Source organism: Schistocerca gregaria, chromosome 3 (assembly GCF_023897955.1).
Source record: "Schistocerca gregaria isolate iqSchGreg1 chromosome 3, iqSchGreg1.2, whole genome shotgun sequence".
NCBI classification, from domain to species: Eukaryota; Metazoa; Arthropoda; class Insecta; order Orthoptera; family Acrididae; genus Schistocerca; species Schistocerca gregaria.
In genome coordinates, this window is record NC_064922.1 from 902,948,753 (window position 1) to 902,963,690 (window position 14,938).

A 14,938-nucleotide genomic window follows, 5' to 3' on the forward strand; every position below is an offset into this window, starting at 1 on the left:
CTTTAAGCCAAACTACCTCATATGAGGCTTGTAATTTGCACAGAAATGAATAAATACTGACTTTTTTAGAGTAACAAAAAAGGATTTGATTGTGAACAAAACCAGTATTTTTCCCCAAATATGTCCTTGGCACCAGGCTCCAATTTTGTAACCGATGTGTTATCTGTGACAATGCTTGTATCATTTGCAAACACTTTGAAATTATATTTTTTGCTGATGGACAGAGCCAGGTCATTCACATACGTCGTGAACAGTGAGCTGAAGCACTGAACCCTGAGGAAGCCCATTCTGTGTTATTCTCCTCTTGGAAGCAACCATATCTTGAGATGTGGCATTTGGGGCATCAATAATAATTATCCTTTACCTTGGCTGTGTGTCCAGCCAGCAAGATGTAGGTGCAAAGAGGAGTGTGTGTGTGTGATGACTCAACACCTCTGCTATTTGGTGAGAGGTCTCCTTCATTCCTAAATATTTAAATATTTATCTTCTTCCACCATAATTCAAGGAATAATTTTAGCTAGTTGCACACCAGTGCTCTGATCCCAATGCCTGTCCTTCTCTAGCAGTAATTTGTGGTCTACTCAATCAAAGACCTTTGAGAGATCATACAAGACACCAATTGGCAAATTTGTACTGTTGAGGGATTCTAGCACATCACTGGTGAATGAGGATATTGCTTAATGTATATAAATCCCTTTCTGAGAACCAAAATTTTGGCTGATGTTTAAGTTTCAGGGGTGCGGTAGTGTCTTGTTGTGTATAACTTTTTGAAGAACTTCAGAAAATGTTGTTAACAGTGAGATGGGTCAATAACTTGATACACTTGTAGCACATCCCAAGCAGTGGCAAATTCTGACACCGAATGTAAGAGAAACACCAAATGTAGTGGGAAGAGGTAGAAGGCACTGTATTAAGACTCATCTGAGCTTTCCAAGTGATTTATTGTTTCCAACTACAGTGCTGCGTTCTCCTCAGTCTGTGTCACCGGGTCCCGTAATAGTGAGGACACCACTTTGCTGTCCGTGAAACGGCTTGGCGCGGAATACTTAGGATGGCCAGTGGCTCCCTTCTGCCTGTGACTTGCACCATGCAAACCACTATGTGTACTTTTTCCAGTGGTTCTAAGCCTCTGTGGCCTCTATTTTACTTTGCAACTACTGGTGAGCATAACCCACTGGAAACAGGCCCATGCCTGGCTGTAACTTGCGTGTTCAGAAATATTGCACCAAAACTGACTTTTCCTATCCCAAACGATAGTGCCGCTACATTATTCCCCACTTCAAAATGACTCGGTCCCCGGGTCAACCTTTAACTAATGCTTAACTTGTTTGGCTTGGCACCAATGACATATTTCCTTACCTTCAGATAACTTAAATGTGGTCTGGATCCCCTTAAAACACATGACATGAAACAAAACGTAAAAATTCTGTACTGGATGACCACTGATTGATCAACCCCTACTCGTCTCACGCTCTCGGTATCCAATCCACTGGGACTCCTGGAAGAAAGGAGTGTTAGCTCTGCAAAGTTCACAGGAGATCTCCTGTGAAGTTTGGAAAGTAGGAGATGAGGTACTGGCAGAAGTAAAGCTGTGAGGGTGGGGCGTTTGTTGTACTTGGCTAGCTCAGATGGTAGAGCACTTGGCCGCAAAAAACAAAGGTCCCGAGTTCAAGTCTTGGTCCGGCACACAGTTTTAATCTGCTAGGAAGTTTCATATCAGCGCATGCTCTGCTGCAGAGTGAAAATCTCATTCTGGAACACTTCTTTCAGTTTGTCAAACACTTTCTGACACTTCTCTGTCCACTCAAATTTCACACCCTTCTGTTGTTGGGTTGTTTTTGGGGGGAGGAGACCAGACAGCGAGGTCATCGGTCACATCGGATTAGGGAAGGAAGAGTAAGGAAGTCGGCCGTGCCCTTTCGAAGGAATCATCCCGGCATTTGCCCGAAGCGATTTAGGGAAATCACGGAAAACCTAAATCAGGATGGCCGGACGCGGGATTGAACCGTCGTCCTCCCGAATGTGAGTCCAGTGTGCTCACTTCCTTCTTTAACAATTGCACCAATTGCTGTGCTAAATGTGCCTTCATGAACTTTCAATAGTAATTGCAAATTTTGATGAATGATTGCACTTTCTTAACTGTTTTCGGTTCCCGAAAATCCCTTACAACCTATACCAACCTCGGATCTGTTCGCACTCCGTCCTTACTGATAATATCACCGAAATATTTTAATTCTTCTAAAGCAAAATGACACTTCCCCAGGCTCAACATCAAATGACCTGTTCTTAACCTCTTAAAGACTTCCCTTAACTGCTGTCTATGTTGCTCCATACTACTCAAAAACACTATAATGTCATCCAAATAGACAAGACACTGCCGTGGTTTCAAACCCCTCAAGACAGTGTCTAGCAACCTCTGAAATGTTGCTGGAGCGTTTTTCAAACAGAATGGCATTCTGATGTACTGGAACAGAGAACACAGTTTTTGGACAATCCACTGGAGCCACCTCTAACTGATGACAAACACTTGTCAAATCCATTGTACAAAAGTACTGGCCCTGTCCTAAGTGATCCAAAGTGTCCGATATGTTTGGAATGGGGTATGCATCCATTACTGTCTTATTATTGAGATATCGGTAGTCACAACAGATCCCGTATTTCTTAGTTTCATCCTCTGATGTTTTTACGCACAACTACAGTGCCTGCTCCCCAGCAACTATTACTATGCTCTATAATACCGTCCACAAACTGCTGATCAATGAGACCCTCCACAATCAGCTGCAAATACCTCAGTATTCTGTATGGTTTACAGTACACAGGTGCTTCATTCCCTGTTGGTATCCTATGATGAACTAATGGAGTTGCTGGCAACAGCCCTTGTGGAAAAAACAAATCCTTAAATTCCCACAATAATTCCATATGCTCTCTTTCTCCTCCTTTCAAATGCTTAATTTTGTCATGCAATGCAGTTCTATCAGTAATTAGTGGTTTATCATTTTGCCTACCTCTCGAGCACCAGTCTTCATCATCTAGCACATCAACATTTGATACTAGAAATTCATTTCTACTGCACCAAAATTATCCACGTTCACGGGAGCTACTCACCCGTCATTCCCCTCCTGTATGCGTACAATACTATGCTTCACAAAACAAACCAATGGACCCAAAACTTCATTATCCTCCAATGGTTAAATAAAACATACTGTACCCGTGGGTGGTTTTGACTCTACACTTACCCAAAGTGAATTCCCGGTGCCACTAGACACACACTCATGCAAATTAAGCCTTAATGCTAAGGTACACAGTTCAATTGGTTTGCTCATTACGTTGAACACCCCTTGCGACAGCTCTGCATTGACAACGGTTTCCCCTAGCTTAAATAACATTCCACCAAGCTCCACAGTTCGTTGTCCAAGGTCAATTTTGGCATGATGTTGATGCAAGAAATCTATTCCTAGGATCATGTTGTAGCCCTCGCTTACCTATGGTAGTACCTCCATGCATGCATCAAATCAGACTTTCCCTATATGAAAGTCAACCGTCACTGACCCCAAAGGTGTGATCTTATCCCCCACTCCATGCAGCCTATAATGTGGTGGGTCTTCCCTTCATCCCATTAAACTCTTAGTAGCTACTGACACTTGCGCCCCTGTGTCCAACAAAATCTTTAACATTTTAGTTCCTACGGATCCTACCACTGAACATTCCACCTCTGCTTACGTATTTGTAGCATTGAAATTAAACGGGAGCTCCCTTGGTGGGTCTTGGGCCCCCTCTGCTGTTTATCAATTGTCCACCTCTACTAACTCCACTGTCACTAATGCCACGAAAAACAACATCTTACTGCCCTTTGCTTTACTTTACTTTTCCGTGTCCAGATCAAATTTTATTTTTCCAATAGTTAGCCACCGTTTGTTGTTGGCTTGTAGCACGTCACTAAAACTACAGGGCTCCGGCAGTAGTCGGCACATGGGCAGATGTGCCTCGTCTTGTACCTCTCCGCATCCGCAAAGAACATCGTCGTCGTTAGTCAGCAGTCCCTACTTGCACAGATTAGTTTTTCATCTGGGTACACCAGCCCTCAGCCTATTTAGTGTTCTCCACACTGTATAAGGAAGTTTGTTTCCAGGTGCCATTTGCTCTTTTGGTATTATCTGCAGTGCGGTTTGTTCATTCTCCCATTTACAGACTCTATTATCTTCCTGTGAACCGTCAAGGATCTTGATTCTTGCAATAAAGCTATTTCTAGACTTAAGCCTCTGAGCCTGAGTGACGTGCCCATTCAGTGGGTGTCGAAAATCTGTTTCCTTCTTTGTTCTCTCAGCGTCTGCTGCCACCTGCCTTCTGATCTTGGATAGGGCAATTCCAGCAAATAGGTACAAATTACCGGTTGGTGTGGGTCTGAGACAGCCTGTAACAATTCACATTGTCTCATTTACACTTACATCAACCTGTTTAGCATGTGCAGATGCTTCCCATACTGGCACTGCATAGTCTGCTGCAGAAACACACAGAGCAATTGCTGATGTTCTTAGTACTGATGGTTGAGCTCCCCATTCATAATTTGTTATTCCTGGAGCAGACTTTAGCCTTGGTGTTTTGGCAATGCTGCTTGAAGGAAAGCGTTCTGTCAAGTACAACCCCAAGGTATTTAGATGTTGGACAGTGCTTTAGCTTCTTACCTTGCCATGTAACATCGAGCTCAACTCCAGCATCTCCATTGCACAGATGGAAAGCACATACTTGGGTTTTGTCAGGGTTTGGCTTGAGGTGATTGGCGGTGTAGTATTGAGCCAGTTCTTCGAGCACTCTAGAGAGATTTCCAGATGTTGCATCAAAATTGGACCCCTGGACCACCACAGCTGTCATCAGCATATTCGAACAGTCTTGCATCTTGAGGTATAGATTGGTCATTAGTGTACACATTATAAAGGATGGGAGAAAGTACACTTCCTTGTGATAAGCCATTCTTCTGCAGTCACCATCTACTGTTCTTACCATTTAGGGAGACATAAAATCTTCGATTCTGCAGAACACTACCAATAACCATTGTTAACCTACAGTCCCCTATGAGGTGATATAATTTGCGCAATAGCTTTCTGTGGTTTACCGTGTCATACGCAGCAGTAAGATCTATGAAAGCTGCTCCTGTTATTAATTTTTTTCAAACCCATCTTCTATATGTTTCGTCAGATTAAGTATTTGCCCACAACAAGATCTTCCTGGTTTGAAACTGGCTTATTTCTTTATGAGATTTCCATCTTTAGTTTCTGCCACCCAGTTGAGGATCATCCGCTCCAGTATCTTACAGAGATGGCATAGAAGTGACACTGGTCTGTAACTTTTGGGATCCTTTATCTCCTTGCCAGGTTTTAGTAAAGCCACCACTCTCGCCTGCCGCCATGGTTTTGGAATATTCAGCTCTTTAATACAGATGTTCATCATTTGTAGTAACCAGTTTCGAGCTTTGGGACCAAACTGTTTTATCTGCTCCGTTCTAACGTCATTAGTTCCAGCGGCCTTATTCAGTTTCATACTCTGAATGGCGTCTTCCAGTTCAGTTTTTCTGAATGAAGCATTGAGGAGCCTGTAATCTTTTTGTTCTTGGGGTATAACTCTTTCCCTTTCTCTTTTCCCTTTGGTTTTCCCATTCTTCAGAAGGTGGCTAGTTATCTGATTTGCTGTTACCCCGTTGTTCTTCTGCTGGTGGTCAGTTGGGTCCCCACTTAAGGTTTTCAGTAATTTCCATGCTCATCTGCTGTTTTGTTTCATGTCAAGATTCTCGACTAGTTTGCACCACCGTGATCTCTTATCCTCAACAATAGCCTGCATTAGTTCCTCCCCAGCCTCAATCATATCTTCGCTGAAGGGGTCTTGAGTGAACAGCTTTTGGTACCTGTCAAGTAAGACCTTCCTGCTGCTGGTCAGACCCCGGATCTACTGGGTACAGCAACCTCTTGGGATGGTTTTTCTTGAGATCCCTTTCACAAGATCGATAAATCTACCATACTCATCTGGTTGAGGAGGGATTTTCTCAATCTCTTTGTCTAAATGCTCTTTAAATTTCTGCCAGTCTGCCTTTTTGAAATTAAACTGTCTTTGGAAAGGCACCTCCTCTGGTTTAGCCATGGCATTCACAACACGAATGACGGTTCTGTGTTGTGTACTTGGGATAGGTTCTTCAACAAGCATCATGCACTGTGCTGCCAACTTCCTACTCACCAAGATGTTGTCAGGATTATATCCCCTTCTCCATCTTCTGCTGTTGAACGAAGCTGACTGTTTTGGGTCATGAATGAGTTGTAGGTCATTAGTGTCAGCCCAGGATTCAAGCTGTACACCATTCTCATCAGTCTCATTGTATCCCCATGCTTCCCCATGGCAGTTGAAATCGCCCATGACAAAATTAATATGGTCATATGTAAAATTGTTTGGTTCACGTAAAACAAAGTCCACATCTGGTGGTTTGTACACAGATGTCACAGAGAACTTCTTGGCACAAATGGTAAGTACTTAAATGTTATTTACTTCTGTCATTGCGGCTGATGTTACGTTGAGCCCGGGTCTGATGAAAATCGCACTCCCATACTTGTCATGAGGTCTTTCACTGGCCAAATCCATTCCTGCTACTTTAGGTCTGTGGCTGGTGGCTCCCCGGTGTGTTTCCTGCACCAACAATATGTTGCATTTACGCTTATAGCACATGTCTGCTAATAAAACACTCTTATGACTAGAGAATCCCTCAATATTTATCGAGATCGTCACAGGGGGTGGTCTTGATAAAGGCCGTTGCATCTTGATGTTAATTTGGTTTTGGACTTTAACTTGATCTTACTGCCCCAAACACACTAACACTTATTATGACAAATAATAATAATAATAATATGCCCATGCAAAACATCTAAAATGGCATGCCATGAGCCATACTCACTCAAAAGAAAACTGGTCAAAACTCACCACATTCTGTGACTGTAATGCAGGAGGTGGGCTCAAACATCATACTGTACAGACGATGTCCGCTATTATGACACCAAATGTAGTGGCAACTTCTGACAACGAATGTAACAGAAATACCAAATGTAACAGGAAGAGGTAGACGGCAACATATTACGATTTGTCTGAGCTTTCCAAGTGATTTATTGTTTACAACTACAGTGCCGCATTCCGCTAGGTCTGCAATGCTGGCCCCTGCAATGCTGAGGACACCATTTCGCTGTACGCGAAACGGCTTGATGCAGAATGGCTGCCTCAGCGGCCCGTGCACGCACTGCTGTGTGTCAGCCTTGTACAGCCCCAAAGTTGTGATGTCGTCAGGATGTGCTGGCAGCTGACTCAGCAGCCTGTATCCTCATCACCTCAGTGCCACTTCGTGTGAGCTGGACTGCTGCGTTTCTGCTTCGCCATCATGGTTAAGATCGCGGTGATAAGAAGTGCCCACGATCTGGCATCCAAATCTGCAGCCCTCACCTCAGGAAGCCTCTGGCATGTGTTGGGAGTCAATATGACTGTCATTGAGTGCCACACTTGAATGCTTTGTTAGTGAATTGCTACCTGTTTATACGCAGCTGTGCACCTATGTTTTTCTGAATGCACCACTCATAACACTTAATCCTACCAGTGGGCCACTTCTGCCTGTGTCTTGCACCTTGCAGACCACTGTGTGTAAAGGGACCAATGACCATAGGCGTCTGGTCCCTTTAATCCCACAAACCAACCACTATGTGTACTTTTTCCAGTGGTTCCATGCCCCTGTGGCCTCTGTTTCACTTCACAACTGCTGATGAGCATAACTCACTGTAAATAGGCCTGTGCCTGGCTGTAGCTTGCACACTTAGAAATATTGCACCAAAACTAACTTTTCCTATCCCAAACGATAGTGCCGCTACATCCATATTATAAAGAGATTTAACAACAGCACACTTCATTATTTCTGGAACTACTCCTTGTTGCAGGAAAATGTTGCTAATATGAGACAAACCTTTGCATATTTTATCACAGCAGGTATCCAACAGCTTGATGGAAGTATAATCTATGCTTGTACAGATTTGTAATTTTTTAATTTCAACAATAGTTATAAGGACAAAGGATCACTGTTGTAGCTGCTGTCGTATAAATATGTACTTCACCTACATGATTGATGACAAGCCTTTTATGAATTTGCTTAATTTGCTAAAATACATTCTTTTAAAATGCCAAACAAACTTTAACTAATAACGTATTTATATACCAGAAGGACTGTGTTGAAGATGTTGCTTTCTTGGTACAAATACTGGCTATTTTTATATTATGCCTTTCATACTCTCTAGCAGGGGACAGCGATGCAGATTCCCTGTCCAGCCTGAGCATCACCTTATGGCCATAGCTTGCTCCTCTTGCTCCTGCAGAGGGCATTACTGCCACGGGTACATTACATGAGCCCATCCACTGAAATGACAGTGTCCATAAATACTGCAGCCTCACACATGACTTGAATTTCTCAGTCTTCACTGAAGCCTCCGACATGCATAACTCATAGTAGAGCGATTGACCTTGTCTGTGTTAATGTTTTTCAAATTGGATTGTTCCAAAAACTGTTTGCAGATGCTTAGAACTTTCACTACGCCCTGGACTTCACTTCTAGCTAGCCATTCATTTTGTGAACTCTGCCTTCAGCAACCAAGGGAACTACTTTGTTTCACAGGTCTATGCGTCACCATCAGTGTGAGTGATCATAAACTTTATTGTGATGTTATTCACTGTGTAGCATGCATCATGAGTTTCTGAAGCAGCTGCGGCGATAACAACTGGAGTAACAGCAAGAAAAGCAGTGGGAATTCGAGCAGCAATGACAGCAACAATGGGAATTTCTCTTACGACTATAGCAAAGCCAATGGCAGATTGCAGCTGCAGTATCATTATCTTCCTCTAAACCATCTGCTTGCTTCAATGAGGCAAATGAGAGTTGGGAATACTGCTTATGTCATGTTTTCTTCACTGCAAGGCAAGTAAAATAACTGTGCCTGAAAGTCGGAGTGCACTCTTAATATCTTCCAACAATAAATTGTATGGAATGGTGTAAAAAACTACGCCAGGAAGTTTCATATCAGTGCACACTCTGCTGCAGAGTGAAAATCTCATTTTGGAAACATACCCCAGGCTGTGGCTAAGTCATGTCTCCGCAATATCCTTTCTTTCAGGAGTGCTAGTTCTGCAAGGTTCGCAGGAGAGCTTCTGTAAAGTTTGGAAGGTAGGAGACGAGATGCTGGCAGAAGTAAAGCTGCGAGGACCGGGCGTGAGTTGTGCTTTGGTAGCTCAGTTGGTAGAGCACTTGCCCACAAAAGGCAAAGGTCCTGAGTTAGAGTCTCAGTCGGGAGTTTTAATCTGCCAGGAAGTTTCATATCAGTGCACACTCCGCTGCAGAGTGAAAATCTCATTCCAGTCAGTGTCACCATCCAATTCAATTAGCAGCTGATTATCTAATAGTCTGCCAAAGTGGGATCCAGTAGTTTGAGCAGTAGTTAGCAATCCATCACCCTCATGACTGGCAGACACCCACATACTGAAACACTTTGTTCGCTATCAGCATGTACCAAAATGGGCAGAAGCTCATAAAAGTTTCCTCCGCGTCATTCTCAAAGAGCCACAGAAAAGTTAGAGCAATCAAACCATGTCCAGACTACAGCCCAAGGCATCAAAGATGTCACTTCTGATTCATTGGCATCGCCTGTTTTGCTTGCTGCAGACAGAGGCATTTGAGTCATGCTTGGCTACCTCAGTTCATAGAGCACTTGCCTGTGAAAGGCAAAGGTCCCGAGTTCGAGTCACAGTCCAGCACACAGTTTAAATCTGCCAGGTAGTTTCACATCAGCAAACACTCTGCTGCAGAGTGAAAATTTCATTCTATTCTCTAAAGTGAACTATCATTTTAAATTCATTCCCAATGCAGTCCATATTTTCTATCCACTTAATCAAATGTGAAAATTGGACTTAAATTCACATGGTCAAAGGCATGCCACAAAGCTTTCTTACAATTTAAAAAGTACCTTAGTTTGACCCCTTGCTTAGCAATCATCAGTCTTGGTGAATGTTTAATGCTAACCATTGGTGCCTCAGATTGCAGCATTGGTGCGCTGCTTGCCTATAAATGCCCCAATGGCACAGAACAGCCCATGCATTTGCATACAAAACTATAAATGTGATACAGCAGAATTACTCAAAAACAGAGAATGAAGTGTTGGTTATCATATAGAGCCTCAAGATATTTCATGTGTAACTCTGTGGCAGTAAATTTCACCTAATCACCAATCACTAGCTCTCTCTTTCACTATTTCCTCCTGACTCAAAATTTCTCAGCAAGACAGCACAGAGGCTGCAGTGGTGTGCAGTTTTTCATAGTGAATGCGATGATGAGATCCATTATGGTCGACCACACAGCACTCAAGAACAGATGCACTTCCCACTTGCCATGTGTTTTGCCTGAGACAACAACCAGTGATGCACCCTTGATGAATTTCCAATTATGATGTTTCCAGTAGCAACAGAAACAGGCTGTAATCTGCTGTTCTGCAGGGCATTATATGCTGTACAGCAGGGTTGGCTGGAGTGCCTGCCTAAGGGCACAGACCCATCATGGTGCAAAAAATTTTTGTTGTGACACCAGCTCAACAAAACTGATGTGGTCTTATTGTCACCCAGGGATAGACTATTTGGATGCCAGATGGTAGTTCTGCCCACTTTATGTCTCAGCATACTGATGCTCCTGCACACTATACATTGGGGAATGTGCAAACTGAAGGCAATAGCACATTATCATGTGCTGGCCCAGGGTTGATGCCATCATGAAACATATGGCCTGGAGCTGTCAAGCATGTGTCCACCTTCCACCCCAGTTCCCAGCAATAGCCATCAATGCATGGCATCTGCATTCCAAGATTTTTATAAATGCAATGATACTGACAACCTTTCCATTCAGCATCCAATTGGGAGGCTGAGTGGCTGCTCAGGGCCTTCAAAATGCACATTCATAAGATAATGACAGTAGCCAACTCACAGGAATAACTCACCAGCTTCCTTGTAACCTACTGGTCCAAAATGGACATATTACGTGGGCACAGACTCTGTGCACTCTTTGACTTTCTGCACCCCACTAAGCGGGTCCACCACCCAGGCACACACCCTTATTACTGTGTGAACTCCCATATATCAGCTTGTGCTTTTGTCAAGAACCTTGGGTGTTGTCAGTGGCAGCAAGTGTTTAAGTTGTGGCTGGTCAAGAGCACATATTCAGCCTGTGCAATCAGCTTCAGCCTCTGCCTCTGACTGGACATGACTCACACAATCATGCCTGGACAACAAACTGTCTGCTACTGCTACAACCTCCACCCTCATTTTAGGTAGCAACAGGGATGCACAGCCACTAGTGATGGGAGCGAATGGAGGTGCAACTACCACCACCCCCTTAGCCACATCCACCTCCCACCTATGCTAGAGATCCCCCTTGCCATGTAATCAGTGAAGGTTGAGCATTCTTGGATGATCAGGGAGGCCAAACATTGTCTCCCTCTGAACTACAACTGGCACCAATTCCCCCACCGGTGGGACCAAGCAGTGCCCCGGAAATAATCAATCTGCCAACAGTTTCATAGACAGTGCCACGACCCAAATCAGTTGATCATGATGAGGAAAATCCCTGGGAATCTTTGGTGAGGATTCCAACATCTTTCCCTTCCCTTATTTGATGAAACTGGCACAGGCTGGGCCATTTCCAGCCATGCATTTAGTATGCAACAGGGATTTGGATTCCCCTCCGGCCTGAGTAGCAATATGGAGGAAAGGTCAGGGATATTCAAGCTTCATATCACTGAAACCCCTCCCCACCCTCACACAATGATAACAGGAAAAAAGTTTATCGCTTTACATTTTCACTGTTCGTGCATCAAATCTGCTGCATAAGGGATGACATTTTAACGTATTACTTCCTTACTATTAACTTTATTCGCAACATATTTTGCAGACAGTATTCACATGTATCACTGAATGTATCTTTAAAACTTTATCATTGTACAACGCACAGTTCATGAGGTATGGCATCATAAACATTGAGATGAATGAAAAACTCCTACTGTGGTGTGGGTGATAACATGGAAAGAGAAGGGGTGAGGGGGAGATTAACAGACAGAGGAGGAAGGAGGAGATGGATAGAGAAAGGAAAGAGGAGGAGATGGACAGAGAGAGAGAGGGGAGGGGGGGGAAGGAGGAGAGGGGCAGAGAGAAGGGTGAGGAGCAAATGGACAGATAGAGAGGAGGAAGGAGGCGATGGACAGAGAAAGGAAAGAGGAAGAGATGAACAGAGAGAGGGGAAGGAGAAAAAGTACAGAGAGAGGGAGGAGCAGGAGATCGACAGAGAGGGGTAGAGGAGGGAATGGACAGAGAGTGAGAGACTGGGGGGAGAAAATGGACAGAGAGGGGGTAAGGATATGGACTTTGAGTGGGAGAGGAGGAGAGGTGGGGGGGGGGGGGGGAGGAGGACAGAGAGAGAGAGGGAGGAGGAAATTGACTTAGAGGAGGGAAGAGGAGATGGTCAGAGAGGTGAATGAGAAGATGAACAGGAGGTAGAGGAGGAATGGACAGAGAGAGAGGGGGACATAGGAAAAGAACTAATAGAAAACTAGAATAAATACATACCTAGGCAATGTCAGGTACTCAGCAAGTATTATTATAATTTGCTAATTGTAACTTATTAGACAGTACTGTATACTTTACCACACTTGTTATATGATTTTGACACCATCCGTACAATGTGCGTAGCATGTGCATAAAAAAAAGTTAAAATTATAAAAAAATTGGTAACATGAGAAAATATATGAAGAAATATGTGTTATGATTTCACCAATCACTGTCTATAGACACTGGAACATTCCAGTAGCAACAAATAAAAAAAAAGCATAGATGAAAATGGAAATTTTACTCTATGCAGTATATATGCTATCTTGATTGGGTGTAACAAGTTAAAACTGTTTACCAGACCATTATTCCAACCCACATCCTTACTTTTTCTAGACAATTCAATACCAATTACATCACGTGAGGGCATGCCATAGAATGACTAAAATCGTCAACTTCTCCCTTCTCCTTCTGCCCTATGTGGGAAGGGACTATGTTTTGAGTCCCAGTGTGGCACATAATTTTGACTCATTACAAACAGAATAGTGTATACTTTACATAGAGCAAGAGAATTTACTGTCAACAACAATGACATTGTGAATAAAATAAACTTCCAGCTGCTTCCATTCTATGACAGGTGTTAACCTTACAGTAAACCGGAAGAGCATCTGCAGAGTTGGAATGAAAGAGAGATCCATGGAATGTTTAATTTCTCATTCAGTCTATGAGTCATGCTCAGTAGCACAATGAAATGTGGATGTGTTGAATACAGCCAGGGGTTACATGCGAAAAGTAACACGGGGCTACATAAATGAATATTCTTGAGTTGTACATTAGAATTGATGTAATGCAACAATAATTTTGTTTTGTGCACTATTAGTAGAGTACTGTTGTTGTCAGTCAGTTGCAAACAATTACAGCTTGGAATAACTTCAGTACAGTACGAGGTGTATCTTCTTCTAGTTGGAAAATGTTTTGGAAGAATATGTATTAAATTAACTTCTTTATCATGCGGGTGGTAAAGTTGTCTTTCCAATGTGAGTTTATAAAATACGTTTATACAAGAAGTTAAAACTGAATTTGTGTTCATGTGATAATCACCACATCATATGATGAGCAATGGCTGAAGCAAATGGAAAATGAAAATATAAGAATACCTCATATACAAGGAATCACCATGTACAAGGAATCACAAAAATATAAAGAAACAGAGTTACTATGACTACATGGAATATTCAAAACAGGAAGGTGAGAAAAATTCACTTTCCGATTGACAAAGTAAAACAAGAAGTTGGAAGTAAAATAGATCTGTATAGGTATGTATGACTATTTTACACATTAAACAGTTAAATATGTCATTGAGTAGGTAAAATGAAAAATAAATTAAGAAATTAACAGATCACTGATGCATAATTATTCATCAGACTCTCAAGATGTGTCAAATAAATAATTTTGAAGCATGGTAATCAGAATTTGTCACATAATGGAAGATCCAGATTGGGATATCAACAATATTGCTACTCACAATAAAGATGACCCCCCCCCCCCCCCCCATGAACCATGGACCTTGCCATTGGTGGGGAGGCATGCATGCCTCAGCGATACAGATAGCCATACTGTAGGTGCAACCACAACGGAGGGGTATCTGTTGAGAGGCCAGACAAACGTGTGGTTCCTGAAGAGGGGCAGCAGCCTTTCCAGTAGTTGCAAGGGCAACAGTCTGGATGATTGACTGATCTGGCCTTGTAACAATAACCAAAACGGCCTTGCTGTGCTGGTACTGCGAACGGCTGAAAGCAAGGGGAAACTAAGGCCGTAATTTTTCCCGAGGGCATGCAGCTTTACTGTATGTTTAAATGATGATTGGGTCCTCTTGGGTAAAATATTCCGGAAGTAAAATAGTCCCCCATTTGGATCTCCGGGAGGGGACTACTCAAGAGGATGCCGTTATCAGGAGAAAGAAAACTGGCGTTCTACGGATCGGAGCGTGGAATGTCAGATTCCTTAATCGGGCAAGTAGGTTAGAAAATTTAAAAAGGGGAATGGATAGGTTAAAGTTAGATATAGTGAGAATTAGTGAAGTTCGGTGGCAGGAGGAGCAAGACTTCTGGTCAGGTGACTACAGGGTTATAAACACAAAATCAAATAGGTGTAATGCAGGAGTAGGTTTAATAATGAATAAAAAATTAGGGGTGCGGGTAAGCTACTACAAACAGCTTAGTGAACGCATTATTGTGGCCAACATAGATACAAAGCCCGCACCTACCACAGTAGTACAAGTTTATATGCCAACTAG